Source organism: Octopus bimaculoides, chromosome 1 (genome assembly GCF_046866305.1).
Source record: "Octopus bimaculoides isolate indiv1 chromosome 1, ASM4686630v1, whole genome shotgun sequence".
NCBI classification, from domain to species: domain Eukaryota; kingdom Metazoa; phylum Mollusca; class Cephalopoda; order Octopoda; family Octopodidae; genus Octopus; species Octopus bimaculoides.
In genome coordinates, this window is record NC_142928.1 from 174,171,621 (window position 1) to 174,187,610 (window position 15,990).

At 32.2% G+C, this 15,990-nt stretch overlaps 1 protein-coding gene across 15 annotated transcripts in view; it reads left to right on the forward strand.

Annotated features, from left to right (window-relative positions):
* The window catches only part of LOC106880457 (rap guanine nucleotide exchange factor 1), a 187,620-nt gene that overhangs the window by 134,736 nt on the left and 36,894 nt on the right, over nt 1-15,990 (forward strand). The window lies entirely within an intron of this gene.

Consider the following 15,990-nt stretch of genomic DNA (forward strand, 5'->3'; position numbering starts at 1 on the left):
TATTGGGAGCCCAACCTAAAATAGTTTGAGTTATTATCAGGATCTAAACTATTTTAAAGCTGTTGTGAAAAATTGTTTTGACAGTGTTGCACATGCAAAACTAGCTTGCTCTAAGATACAACTCCAGTCACTGCTATAAGTTAGCTAATTTTGGAGTGTTTTAAATAAACAAATCTCAATGAGAAGGGAAAATAGCATATCTTTAATCTAAAAATAAGTATTAAAAAAAAAGGAAAAGAAAATATTTACTATAGCTTCATATAAATTTGTTAATTACAGATATTCTGTTTAATGTTCAGACAATTCTATATGTGCAAGATCTAATTTAGCATTTTTATAGTATTATGTTAGTGTAAAGTAGTGTGGGATTATAATTATTTACTAAAAGTATGACTGTGTCTCTTATCCAATCTGTTTCATTAGACATATTTGGAGTATCTCAAATTTATCTTCATACAAGCTTATTTTTGATATATAATTCTAATACTCTTTTCTCATTAACAATATGTGAAAAATTCTGCATCTTTTTCCAGGTTACTATTGACAGTTACATATCTATTCTTTCTATTATAAAACTTGTGGGTCACTTTCTTTTGTAATAAGGCAGAGTGTAATTAAGTTCCATTTCACTGTTTTTTGTTTATATATTCAATAATTTCAAAATTGATTAAGGCTAGAAACCGCTGAGAAGCAACTATAATTTTAAATTCTTTAAAAAAGAGACAAGGTTAATATAGCTCAGAGTGGACGAAAGGCTACAGGTTATGAGTACAAGCATATTTGCTCTTAAAGCATATCACTTTGTATTTTCTTACCCATCTGAAAATATAAATGGATATATGTCATTCTGCTAATAGGGTCAAGTCTGTGAATTTTTTTTTTTTTTTTTTTTTTTTTTTCAAGAGTTTCATTTAACATACATAGAAAATATTATGATGGAATAATGTTGAAATATTTTAACTTGCCATTAATAGAAGAAGCACAATTGGGAAGAAAACACAAGAGTCAGTAGCTGCTGTCAACTTTGTGATAGGCATGACAGTTGCCTATCACATTTGATAACCATAAACTCAACACGTCTGATGTCGTTTATTTTGTTACATCACACAATTAGTGGTTCAGTACATTTTTTGGTAGCCATCTCACATATAGTAGACATCTCCTTCTGGCTTAAACTTCAGCATTTCACGAAATTCTATAACCTGTTATTCAATATGTAATTTTAGGGAACAACTAACTTTTAAACATCGATCATCTAATTGTAAATAGAAAATTTAATAAAATAGAAAACAGGAATAAAAAACCCCTAGACTGTTCCACTCTATTTATATCTAACAACAGCATAACTTTTCTGAACATTTTTCCTGATGTAATTAGAGAAAGAGGGGTATGTTGCTGTGACAGTAAGAAGAATAAAGTACAATGATGTTTGACTGAGTGAATGTTTTATACTGAGAATGGTAATTCTTCTCCAAGTACAGGAAGATGTCATTAACAAGTGACAAAGAGTCACTCAAGTTACACAAGAAGTCTTTTGTGTATGTGAGTCTGTATGTCTGTCTGCATGAGTGTGTGCACAGATGTCCGTCAGATTAGTGATGTCATGAGATGTGTATGGTTTTAGTCTCTATAAATTGATAATTATGTGTCTAAGTTATACATTGTGGGGTTTCCTGTTCACAGTTCTATAAGGATATCTTCATTAACTTTAAATAAGTAGATGAAGCTTTTTGTTTTTTAAAAACAACACACATTTTAAATTGTTTTATCCATGAAGGAAGGGTGCTAACAATAACATAGCTTATGTGATCTTTGTCATTGTGGCTTAGCCAGCTCTGAGTAGATCTATGATGGAAGGCAATCCAGCTATCACCATACTGGTTTCTATGTTGTCTTTCTATATTTAGGCAGTAAGATGTGATTTGAAAAAAATTTGGCTACTATTTCTAGTTGATCAAGTAACCAAAGAGAGGCTCCTTTATTAGCTCATAGAGGCCTTTGGAAATCAAAAAGATGTAGGGAATGGAAAACTTAGTTTTAGTAAGAGCAGGACAGTGTCCATTTCATTTGTACACCCTTCTACATGAATGAAACAGTGACATAGTGGATTAAATGTAAAGGAATTCAGTGGAAGTAATGACTATTAGTGGTACAAGAAACATTGAGACAATGTTGGTCAGTGAGCATTTGCTTATCAAGAATAGATGGTTGCACTTTTAAATGTAGATTGTCATGCTTATATGCAATGTGTAGTATACATAATATGCAATCCTTACTCCAAAGTAAAATAAACTTGTACTTTGTGTTAGTTTACTATCAGTTCAAAGCTGTGGAATTTTTCCTAAAGGAAACCAAGTTCTTGTGATATACTTATCAGAAATAGTAAAGCCTAGCATTCAACTCTTTAACATTTAAACCACCCATATCCAGCCCAGATATTCTTCATGTTTTATGTTCAAACTGACCAAATTCATCCTTTCACACCTACCATATAATGTCATTCTAAAAATTTACAATCACATAATTGAAATTTATAACCAGCGTGATCAATGCATGATTAATTCAAAGCAATTTGAATAAATAAACATTATGCTTGACAGAATAATCTGGATGCTAAAGGGTTAAAAGGAATAGGATGGCTACAGCTCAACATAATTGAAGGAAAACATGGGAGAGAAAATGATTTCATATGCAATAGTCTTTAGATTCTTTCTTTGAATTAAAAAAGATCACTTAAGTTAAGGAATAAACTGAGTTGAGATGTAAATATTAATGTTGGGTAGCCTTATATCTTTGTTACAAGATATCTGGACTTGTTCTTACATCACACACTAGCCTCTCAACACCTGGCATAGAATCATTGTCCTTCCTCCTCCTCCAATACTAACCTTCCCAACCCTCATTTAGTTTTGAGAGCTTTTTTCTCTCCCCATCCCTTGTTCTTTACTGTTCTCCATTTGCCTCGCAAGTTACTTGACAACCTTGCTAGTGCCAGTGACATGAAAGAAGCACCTAGTACATTCTGTAAAGTGGTTGCCAAAGTTGACACTGGAGTTCAACTTGGTCCTACAGCTCACCCTAGCCTGTCAAATTATGCAACCTCTTGCCAGTATGGAAAATGGACATTAAATGTTGAGTATGATGTTGTATTTAAATATGAGCACATATGAAATGAGAAGTGGTAAATAAGTACTATAATGATCTCATTATGTAATTCTTGATAGAAGTTTCCATGTATTACAAAAGATCCCTACTTTCTAACATCCATAGGTCTTGGTCCTAATATTTTATGGAGACCATTTATCTCTTCAGATAACTGTAGGCTCATTTCATTTTAATAACATTTGCTACAAAATTTAACTGTTATTTACTCCTGTCTTTCTTATAATGAGGAGTTGCTCTGAGGGTGATTAGAAGTGGACAGAGAAATTACCATGTTCAATAAAATAGAGTTTTAAACTTCTTAAAACTTGTCCAACACCATGGTAGACAGGAGAATTATATTGAAGCAAACTCTAGTTTGTCTTTGAATTAATAAAGTTGTAATGGGGAGGGCAAAGAATTTCACTCATGTTTGAGGTGAGGAGCTGGGATTTGTCAATTTAAGAACTGCTAGTCTCCTCTACAGTTTAGATGGTTGAAAATAAAATACTGTAGTTTATAGATCAGAAATTAAAACAACACACAGTGTTAGTGCATTGATTAATTTTGTGCACTTATGTTCACCAGGAATCAATCTGTTTCACTTCATGATAGAATGGGAATGTACCAGAGATAGTATCTAGCAATAGAATACCTGCTTTATTCTAAAAGCAAGTATCAGTGAGGTTGTCTGAATGGAACTCAAGCAAACATGACAGAATATAAGTAAAGCCAGGAGTGTGTGATCTAATGCTCAAGAATGTTGGACAATGAAATATTAGTCAGTTGACTATTCCCTCAAATGGAAATACTGTAAACAGTGCATTGTTAACACACATTGTATAAATGAACACAAGTAGCTTTCTTAGTTAAATATCTACAATTCAAAAGGATTCTATCAGTAATGTATGCTAGTTAAACCCCCCTCTCTCTCTTTCTCTCTCTCTCTCTCTCTCTTGACCTTTAATTCCTTTGTGCAAAGAGGAAATGGCATCTTAGTAAATCTTAATTGCACTCTCATATCTACAACTGAAGAAACACTGATCTAAGTATATTAAAATAAATAAAAGGAAGTAGTAGTCATCTCCAAGGCACTGCCAACTACTTTCACTGAGAACTTCCTTCTCTTAGCAAATGCACCACCATTATCAACAGTTTGGAAAATACCATCATTGATACTTTGGGAACTACTATCATCCCCCTCATCATCATCATCACTATAAGCTGCCACAAGGAAGTTTTTACATTGTCACTTGTCCTGCTGGAAATAGCAACCTAATCTTCCTTCATAAAAAAAAAGAAAGGGCATATTGGATAATGTAATTGGGTTGTTATGACTAAAATGCTTTTGGTTATAGTTCTACTTGATCCAAGTTAGAGTTAAGTAACAAAAAAGCATCACAACATCATAGTGCAGTTGCAATAAGTCTCAATTATTTAATGTTTACAAGCCTTGTGAGTGGATTTGGTAGATGGAAACTGAAAGAAGCCCGTCTTATATATATATATATATATATATATATATATGTATGTGTCACTCCACCATTGCTTGATAACCGATGGTGGTGTGTTTACGTCCCCGTAACTTAGCGGTTCGGCAAAAGAGACCGATAGAATAAGTACTAGGCTTCCGAAGAATAAGTCCTGGGGTCAATTTGCTCAACTAAAGGCGGTGCTTCAGCATGGCCGCAGTCAGATGACCGAAACAAGTAAAAGAGAAAAAGAAAAGAGAAAATGTGAAAACAGGCTTTTAAAAGCCTGGAAAATACTAATTGCTAATCATTAAATTTTGTCTGAAAACACAAGATCATTGGGTAAACAAAAGAACTGTCTCTCTTCTCCATTTAATTTCTGTTAAGTGTTTCTCAATGCAATAAATTTTCTCCCCACGCTTCTTTAACTTCAATTTCCAGACTGGCTGTACATTGTGTTCTTGAGCAAAACACTTTATTTCATGTTACTCCAGTCCACTCAGCTAGAAATGGGTAAGTTTGGGAGTGATTGGCATACAAGGGTGAGATGATAACTTTGGAAAATCACCCAAATGAGGTCTTGTGAGCCACATTTTGTATTCAGTGAGCAAAAAAATGAATAGTACAACTTGTACTGTGAATCAGACTGGTTGGAACTGATTGCTCAACCTTGTCAAAGGTCAATCAGTCAGTCAGTTAATCAAATCTTCATGTAGTAATTTTCATGTCTTCCGATCCTTTAATCCTCTCAAATCTACAGGATTTTATTTTTATTCATGTAGTTACTTTGTCTAGAGGAGAAACAAACAAACACACACACACTCACATAGAGGCTTCTTTCAGTTTCCATCTACAAAATCCACTTGCAAGATTTTGGTCTACCCAGGGCTATAGCAGAAGACACTTACCCAAGCTGCTACACAGCAGGATTGAACTCGAAACCTTGTAGTTGAGAAGCAAACTTCTTAACCACATAACTACATCTGCGCTTTTGTATGTTTGCATACATACATAAATATATATACATACACACACATACACACACAAACAAAAATATATATACATGTATGCCAGTGGCATATGGTGGTTGTTATCATTGGGTGTGCTGCCACACTGACCATACTATGACTAACATTAGTATTACTTAAATTAGGCATACAAACTGTATTTCTATTCAAAATGCAGGATCCAAAATGTAAATAATGTAAACTTAATTCAATTGGGATACAGATATATGTCACTAAAGTAAACTGAATTAATAATACCCTATAAATTGTAAGCATCCTAAAATAAGCCAAAATTTTCTTATGCACACATACTGAAAAATAAGAAACCATATAATTTTACTTACTTAAATTATTTATATGTAAGTTCTGTTCTTCTTTGAGGTGTAAAATGTTCAATAACCTCATTGTACAATGAACCACTTTATTATTAGTTGTGAAAAATTAAGATCAATGTTATGTGATGATATTGTAAGAAAAAAATTATTGTAAAAAATATTAGTTTTAGTTTAGGAATTTCAAATTAATTTAGGCGTACAACTTCTCGCCACAAAACCAAACATGTGACTGTGCTGTCAAAGCTGTTGCAACCCTTTGCCATTAATTTGTTGCCATTCTCCCATTGTCCTATGATATGCCCGGTACCATATTATGATACAATGTGCTGTGAGGTGTGCAGTGTTATTTCAGGACACCCACCACCAAATTTTAAGCAAGGGTACAACAAAACTTTTCCATTATGATTTGTGATTGAATTAATGAGTAAGGTTAATATTTATAATGAATTTGCCATTTTCAGTGGGTGTGCAGCATACATGTAGCACACCCAGAGTATACACTGCTGATGTATGCACACACACACACACACACACACACACACACACACACATATATACAAAATAGGAGAATGTAGGGTGAAATTATTTACTTATAGCATCTTTACATGTGATTCAATAACAATTACAGTTGTCACATCTAAATGCACTATAAATAAATAACTTCAGCCTGTATACTCTTTGACAATTACAGTCATCAAACTTGTAACATGGAGCTATGCTACAAGTATGGTACCATAATTCCATGTTCTTCCCAGAGCATAATGAAATATATGGAGTGCTAGCTGACAGACTTATATGCCATACACTTCAATACACACTTTATAAACGTGCGCACACACACACACACACACACAGACAAAGTGCGTGTGCACGCACATATGTGCAAGTTTAATGAGCAATACACATGAAACATGAGGTCCTCCGTTCAAACCCATTTTATAGTATTTAAGATGAGCAGATACCATGACCTCAGGTTGACTTAAGCCTTGTGATTGTAATTGCATAGACAGACACTATGAGGAAGCCTTTTGGATGGGACATAACTGTAATTCAAAACCCAGCCTTGACATATACAGTGTTATATTGATTCAACAAGGGAATTACATTAGCCCTTTTGATACCAACCCACATGATTCTATAATGCAATTTTTTTTTAATATGATCTTAATTAAAAACTTACATCAAGATTTTTTGTTTGTTTATGTTATAAACTCTAGCTTAATGATGACAAGGTCACTTCAACAAATTCTTCATTAATTTTAGAACTGATAAAAACAAAGCAATGTATTTGAACAGAAATATAGTAATGGAAGGGTTAAGGTTACACGTAGCAGTGGAATACTCAAACCATTTATATGTTAATTCAATAAGTAAATAGTTCACTTGAATTAGCCAATGGAATATTCACACACACATACTCAATGTATGTGCTTTGTTTGTTCACCAGTAGGCTGCACCTCAGTGCAGTGGAGATGACTCCCTCAAAGTGCTGGGTGTTAAAACACCTGAAAGTCATAGACAGGTGAGACAACTTGCCCCAAATTCCATTTAGGGGCAATGGACATTAGTGTTTTATCATTTTTGTGGCTTATCAACATCAATTTATTTATATATATATATACATACATATATATATATATACATATATATATACATATATATATATATATATATATATATATATATATATATATATATATATATATATATGTATATGTATATATATATATATATATTTATGTATTAAGGCTACCATTGGTTTCATGTTAAGAAAATTATCTCAACAATTTTTCAAACCATCACATGGAGGAACGGTGTTTATCTCGAAAATAGAGATGAACACCATTCCTCCATGTGATCGTCTTGAAATATTGTTATGATATTAAGATATTTTTCTTAACATGAAAACAATGGTAACCTTAATAAACAAATAAAGAAATTTTATCCCCACCAATGTGGTGTTGAGCACTCATTCCCATTGTGTGTGTGTGCATATGTGTATGTGTGTATATATGTGTATGTAAATATATATATGTACATATACATATATGTGTGTGTGTGTGTGTGTGTGTGTGTGTATATATATATATATATATATATATATATATATATATATATATATATATATATGTGTATGTATAGATAGATATGTATTTATACATGTGTGCATATATATATATGTGTGTGTGTGTATGTATATATATATATAAATATATGATTATACATAAATGAATAATAGAAAATAGATTGAACAACATTCTTTATCCAAATAGTGCTTTGATGGATGCTGGTGATTACTCAGTATGTAACCTTCTAACACATGCCAACATGGAAAACGGACGTTAAATGATGATGATATATACATACACACATAGCACACTCATATATCCTCTATCACCTGGCCAAATTTACACAACACACCCTAGGTTATTTAGTAATCTCTACATCAAATGTACACCTGTTCTTTAGGTCCTGATTATTCACCAAATTTACATTGTGCTCCCTCCCTTTATCTACTGTTCATAATATAAAGTAGTTGGATAGATGAGAAAGAAGTCACCGAGGACTATTCAACCTCGCCAGTGTTGGTACATTAAGAAAATGCATCCAGTACAGTCTATAAAGTAGTTAGTATTAGGAAGGGCATCCAGCCATAGAAAACAAGCCAAATGATATATACAAGCTCCTAGTCCTTAGGAGCAATTGCTCCCAATGAGAAGTAACTCAAACTGTGAGAACCCATCTAACTCATACCAACATGGAAAGCTGACATAAAATGATGATGATGGTCTCACACACATTATTACTTGAATATGGAGCTCAGTTTTGTTTTCAAGTGTCTCTGGGTTTTTTTTTTTAGCTTTATTACCTGTATTATTGCTCTAACTTGAGTATTTTTTTTACTGATTAAGTACTCTTGCTAAATTGTTTTACAAGAAGAAACAGTTTTTATTATAAAGCTTTTATACACATGATTACAATATCTAGAATAGGCCAGGTATTTGGGAGCAAAACAAATCACAAAGGAAACCAAGACACCACACAGAAATATCAACATACTCTCAGCAAAATAGGCCGTTCAACTGCCCTTAAGCCACAGTGTCAACCCTGGTGCAGGCATAGAAGTGACTGCAAACCAGGATCAGTTGGTCTTCACCTGTGATGCCCATCATACCTCATAACTGCAGTCCCCAATTATAAAAGCCTTCTCAAACCATTGTTGCTCAGTGAGGTTGCATATCTATTGTCATACATAAGTTGACTTCTTATCACTTATGAAACTGATGCTAGTTGGCATCAGTTGTAATATGTATGAGTGTAATGCCTGTATGTGTACATATACAGACATACATACATACATAGGTATGTATGTATGTATGTATGTATGTATGTATGTATATGCTCAGTAACTAACAAAAAAGAAATTCTATGTAGCTACCAAACCAAATTCAAATCTGATCTGCCTTAAAAAATGAAAGTACAGTTGGATAATGTAGTTCTAGGTTATAACTGTAACGTTGGTCATAAGTTTAGTCAATCGGAGCGGACTTGTAGCTAAACAACTGTAAGAGTTAACTTGCTGGAATGTCTATGAGCACCATGGGAACATGCTATCCATGTCCATGAGGAAACTGGCTGTTGTATTTAATATTAGCAAAGCCTGTTACTAAGGTATGATATGTAAACCTTGGAGCCAAATGTGTTTTTGAATTAATAAATTATCTGGATCTAAAACTTTCACACTGATCAAGGGCCTGTCATCTTCCTAACATCAGTTATCTCATATTAACTCCCACTAATCCTATGACAGACTATGTAAATAACTCGACTTTATATCCTTCTTTTTTCTCCCACTTCTGTCCTGTTCACTTCCAAATTTCAAACTTTGTCAAGATGACTCTGTTTTTTTCTTTTTCAAAACTAAGAAGTTAAAAAAAGTTTAACTTATGAACAACTATAATACTCCTCAATTCCCAAATATGTTCTTTTGCAGAGCACTGTCTCTCTTATAGCTTTGCACAAGGCTTTTTATCATTGGCTATTCCTCTCTTTAACTGAACCACTTTTAACTCACTTTGGTAGGAGGATCTCCCGGGACACTAGGTGATCTCCCTTGTCTTTAGTCAAGGAAAATGAGAAAAAAAAAATCTATTTTTATTTTATGATTTCCCTTTTAGTTGCAATCATATTTTTTCTGCTTCTGTGTTTAGTTTGGTCTGGGTTAGAGGTTTTATTTCTTTAAGGACATCTTATAATGACACAATTTAGCATAGTTTACAATAGCATATGGCTTAATCAAATCTTAAAGATGAATTTATTTTTGATCTCTTTTGTGTTGCACCAAATTTCTATTGTAGACTATAAATATGCTTCTTATGAATCACTTGCAACCTTTATTTTTATTCATGATATTAATCATTTCACTTCTTTTATGTCACTGTTACCTTTATACACAATTTTATTTTACTTCCTCATAAATCAAAGCTTATGTAAAAAAAAAAAAAATTTTGTTGCTTCCATTTAGGTATCAAGATTTAACAGCATTTGCAATTTAATTTTTCATTTCTCCATGGGATATATATATATATATATATAACATGAACAGTGGATTTGGTAGATAAATATTTTTTACTTGTGGATCAACAGTGCTACCAATGGCTTCATCTGGAAAGAATTTCTACAAATTTCCAAGTGTTCAGTTAAAACTGTTGGTAATCACCTCCATTTTGGATGGGACAACTTGAGATTACACAAGATAATCCATGACATCAAAATTAATAGATGCACAGATAAGAATAAGCAACTTATTTGGAGACTTCATTAATTGTTATTGACATTGAGCTTTTTGCAAGAATTTGTATTCAACACATAAACATCCATGTGCACCCATATATATATATATTAATCTAAGTGTACAGTATTATATATCCATTCAGCCAATCTTACCAGTTGGTTTCACACTAAGAGTTCAATGAGGTGTTAGGTATCAGCCTGATTATGTGACCCTGTACTGCTATATTTCATTCCATAACTGCCATCTCTGAAGAGTGCAGTGTTACTTAACATTCCATTGAATTCCTAGTGTGAAATTGGTAAAATTGGTTGTAATGGATATATAATGCTGTACACTTTGATCAATATACCCACTCTATTGACAAATATATGAGTGCATATTTTTTTTGACAGATTCTTAGATGGTACAAATATGTATACATGTACAATGTATATAACATGCAACACATACCTGCATTTTGTGGGTGTATATGCATTCATGTCTTGAACATAAAATAGTCATTGAAATTCTGAGTTCAAAAAATATAAGTTGCAAATCATGTGATATCTTAAATATATGTGTTATGTATAACATGTGTGTAATCTCATATAGTCCCATCCAGAATGGTGGTAATTACCAACATTTTTAAGCTAATGTTTGAAAAACTGTGGAAATTCTTTCCACATGAAATCATTGATAGCACTGTTAATGCACACATATGAACTAAAATTAGGTATTTTCACATATTGTTGAAGTATGTATCACTGCATTTAGTTTCTACTAACCAACCACAAAGTAATAGTTCAGAGTGAAGCAAGTAGAGGAAGTGAAGCTTGCCTGAAGCCACAGCACACATGTTGTAGCAAGGCTTCATGCCCATGTAATTAATATTTGAACACATCAGCCACTGTGCTTTTTCTTTCAACTTTTAATTCCCTCTTTCAATATATGTGATACCTTCCAAATTCTGTTTAGTTTTTCTACCATTTCTATAACTAGCAATGGTATTTCTTTCTCTAGAAACAATCTTTTAAATGACTTTACAATTATTTACATGTGAATGGGATATTCTATAATTGAGTGGTTAGAACACTGTACCCTGGTTCATTTTATTTAATGATTTATGGCTAATCAAATCATAATCAATCGCAGATTAATTTTAAGTCTTTTTGTTACTTCTACATGCTTCAAATGCTACCCACAGTCATATGCCCAGATATTTTCTGGTTTCCTTTGCTAAGGCAGAACAATAGAAACTATATATGTTAATTATAAGTCAAAACTAGGCTTCATTAACATTATATATAGGACTTACAAAAGTGTAATTAAAGATATATATTAAAAAAAAAAAGATTAATAGTCAAGAATGAAATAAAAGGACTTGAGTTACTCTACCCTGAAATTTAATCCACAATGAATTCCATCTTAATACAAGTGTCTTAATGTATTTAATAAACCAAAAAAATTGTTGTGTAGCTTTGAGAGTTTTTTTTCCCCACCTAAATATTTCACATCAAGTTTCTTTGAAATAGAGATTGGATCATCACTAATTGTTGGAGTTAATATTCTGCACCTTTTAAATATATATTTATTTATGTATTTATTTTACCAATTTTTTTATTCATTTGGCTCTAACTATACCCATCAAATACTCTGTCATTTACAGTAATGACAAGCCTGAAATTGTTCTTCTGATGGAAGATATAAACCAGATGATATAAGTATTCAAAAATTTCATAGAAACTCCAATGACCTTAAGAGACTTATTTTCATAAATAATGATTATCATCCAAGAGATTCATGTTTATGGTTTGTTTTCTTCCTGATAAGACCAGTAGGAAAGTAGTTGTTCTCATAGAGGTTCTTTTTATCTTTTCTCTTTTACTTGTTTCTGTCATTAGACTGTGGTCATGCTGTGGCACTGCCTTGAAGGGTTTAGTTGAACAAATCAAACCCAATATTTTTTTTTAAGCCTGGTACATATTCTATCAAACTCTTTTTGCTGAATTGATAAGTTACATGGACATAAACAAACCAACGCCAGTTGTCAAGCAGTGGTGAGAAAAATACACACACACGCATGCACATCCGTACTCACATACACAACAGGCTTCTTTCAATTTCTGTCTACCGAATCCACTCACAAGGCTTTGGTCAGCCCAAGATGCCACATAGTACTACTGAATTCAGAACCATGTGGCTGAGAAGTAAACTTCTTATCACACAGCCACACCTCCAAATTGTTCTTTGAAAGTTTATTGTTAACAATAAAGAACAGAGCTATTTATATTACTGCAATTACTGAAAATTATATTTAAGCAGTATAAATCAATGGAAAGAAAAAAGTCTGGAAATGTTTTCCCAATACTCGAACTATATGGTTAATACTAGACATGCTAATCATTATTCTAAGAGGACATTACTATTTGGCCCTTTTCCGTTGAAATCCTTTTATTTTATTTTTTTCTATCTATATTAGCATTGTTTACATACATCTTAAATTGAAAATGTCAAGCTCTATTCTGTAAAGTTCCTATAATATAGTTTACAGTTTGGTTCACATAACTTAAGGATTTGTCAAATTTACAATACTAACCTTTAATACGCTTGGAGTATTTGGAAGAAAATTAACTTAAGGAGTACACAAGTTCAGATAGTTTAGTTTAGGATATTATCATAGGAAAATAGTGTTCATCAGTGAGCAGCAGCTAGTCTACAAAAGCTTTTTTTTATCAATACATTGCTTCCCTCCTTACTAAGAAGCCACTGTAAACAATCCAGAGAAACTAGGGAACATTTGGATATAAGTAATTAGACTAAATAAAGTATCAGACTGTTAAAAGTAGAATCACCAACTTTAAATCCTCTAAATCTTACATTTATCAGTAGTCTGATATTAATTTATCTTACTCTGTTTAAAAGTAAACTTGCACAAAGATTATTGAATTTGTTCAGCAGAAATCCAAACTTATATTGAAACTTTTTGCCTAGCATAAATCTATTTGGTTATATTCATAGCAAGAGCTTAAGATTATTCCATTAAGATAGCATACAGAACAAAAGTTATTTGTATAAGGATCTATTAATCATCCATAAAATGATGATCTACTGAAATGTTATAACTTTGAAATAATTAATGCCAGTGCATTCACACTTTATCCAACAAATGCTGTCAAAGAAAATTATATAAAATAATTCCTAATAGTTATTATGATTTAGTAGAAATACAGTCATATTTTTTTAGCAGCTGGGATTTGGAGCATAGATTAAAACTGTCATGCAATACTATTGAAAACTCCTCATTAATTCTTCAGCAAATTTTCTATTAGTTTATAATTTGATTCATGCCTATCAATATAAACTTGCAAAATTTTTGGATTTTTTTTTTTTTTTAACAGGGAGGGTAAGGAAATCTAACTGTAGCACAACTGTCTTTTACATACAAGCTCATGTACACCTCCCCATACAGACAGCTTGTGTATATTTTTTCATAAACTTTATGAATATCCTGCCATTTCATCTTTTAAAAAATATTTACAACAGATGATTGGAGAGTTATCTATCTGAAAGTAAATATTTGTTTTTTAACGTGACTATTCTTGGCAGTTGATATTTATACTGAGATTTATTTGATAAAATGGTCATAGCTTAGGAGAGTAAGTAGGATTGTGATTTTGGTTATATTATGCTTGAAAGTTTAAGCCTCCAACCTTAATATACTATTAGTAATACAGTATATAAGACGGCTGAGCAAGTCAAACAACTATAGAATTCTAAATATTTGTTAACAGAAGCATTTAAAAGAAAAATCATTATCTTTGGTGTGTAAGGTATTGCTTATTTTCTGTTATAGCTCTTTTGAAGCAAAATAAAAGGGAGTGAAATGAGGGTTGTTATTTAAGTATAGAGGCAAATGAAGAATTGAAATATTTACTGGAGTTATGAGTTCAGTTGACTCCAAGTGCATCGTTAGGTTCTTGGAAAGAACACTTTATTCTACATTACTTTGGTTGTTGAAAGTATGTGGAAACATATGTTGGTATTCTTTAACAATACATAGAGTTTCAATTTCTGTATACTCCAGTCATACTCTATCTGTTTTCTAGAAACCAAAAATCTTGTGGCACCTTTTTTAATCTCTTTTTATGTGAGGATACTTAAATTTCTCATGACCATTATTACATTTTTCAACATGACAAACATTTGTTTATCTACTGGTAGCATATCATGAAGGTAGAAAAACTCTGACTACCACTAACTATAAATATGATGGTGCAATTGTTTAAAACCAAATCTAACACTATTTGCTAGCTCCCTAAGGACCATCTCATTGTGAAGAGTAAGTAAATCGATAGCTTCACTGCAGAGAATACAGTGTGAGAGTATGAAAGAGGGAAAAGTAAATATATGCCCTTTACAGTTACATTTCAAGAGAGTGTCTGATGAAGGGCCTATGGTTAGAAGGTTAGCATGTGACATTAGAATTTGTTTTAAATATTTGCACCTTCATTATAGATGAAGGTTTGGAAGACTGTTTCTATCTTTATAACATGATTTTGATAAATAAAAGTGGGAATTTACTCAAAATTACTAATATGTAGCCTCTTTTAATCTAACAAAATGGATAACCCATCATGGGTCTGAAACCAAGGATGCTGGAAAATTGATGTTCTGTGTATAGCTTAGCTTTGATTTCACTATATTTGTTTCATGCCCATATGCTCTTACATATATGATTCACAAAATATACAGTATCCTAAATGTTTATTGAGAACCTAAATTTCATGTTCCATCATAGATGAGACAAGACAACCTGATTATTGAAATGGGTAGTGATAGTAGCTGAGCCAAGCTTAATTAAGTATCTTCCCTGGAACATGAAACTTAAGTCATTGCCAATGAACATTTAAGATTCTGATTATGAAATATTCATAACTCTCAAATGTATTAGGTGCTTTAATTTGCTGTGCCTATCAACAAATGAACAGTGAGCGTGTAATTTTTTTTAATGAATATGTGGCCTTTTCTAAATAGGTTTATCTTTTTACATAATCAGAAGTGGAACTTTATCTTATGAGACTAAAAGGAAAAGCTATGCCATTCCAAATGGGTTTATGTGTGCTTGTATATGTATGTGAACCCTGCTCATAGACACAGAATTACACAATGATATTTTAAAGCACATATTTGTTCATGATTTTTAGTTTTAAACTTGATAGCTATGCATGTATTTTTTGGCATTAACACTTCAGTTGACAGTT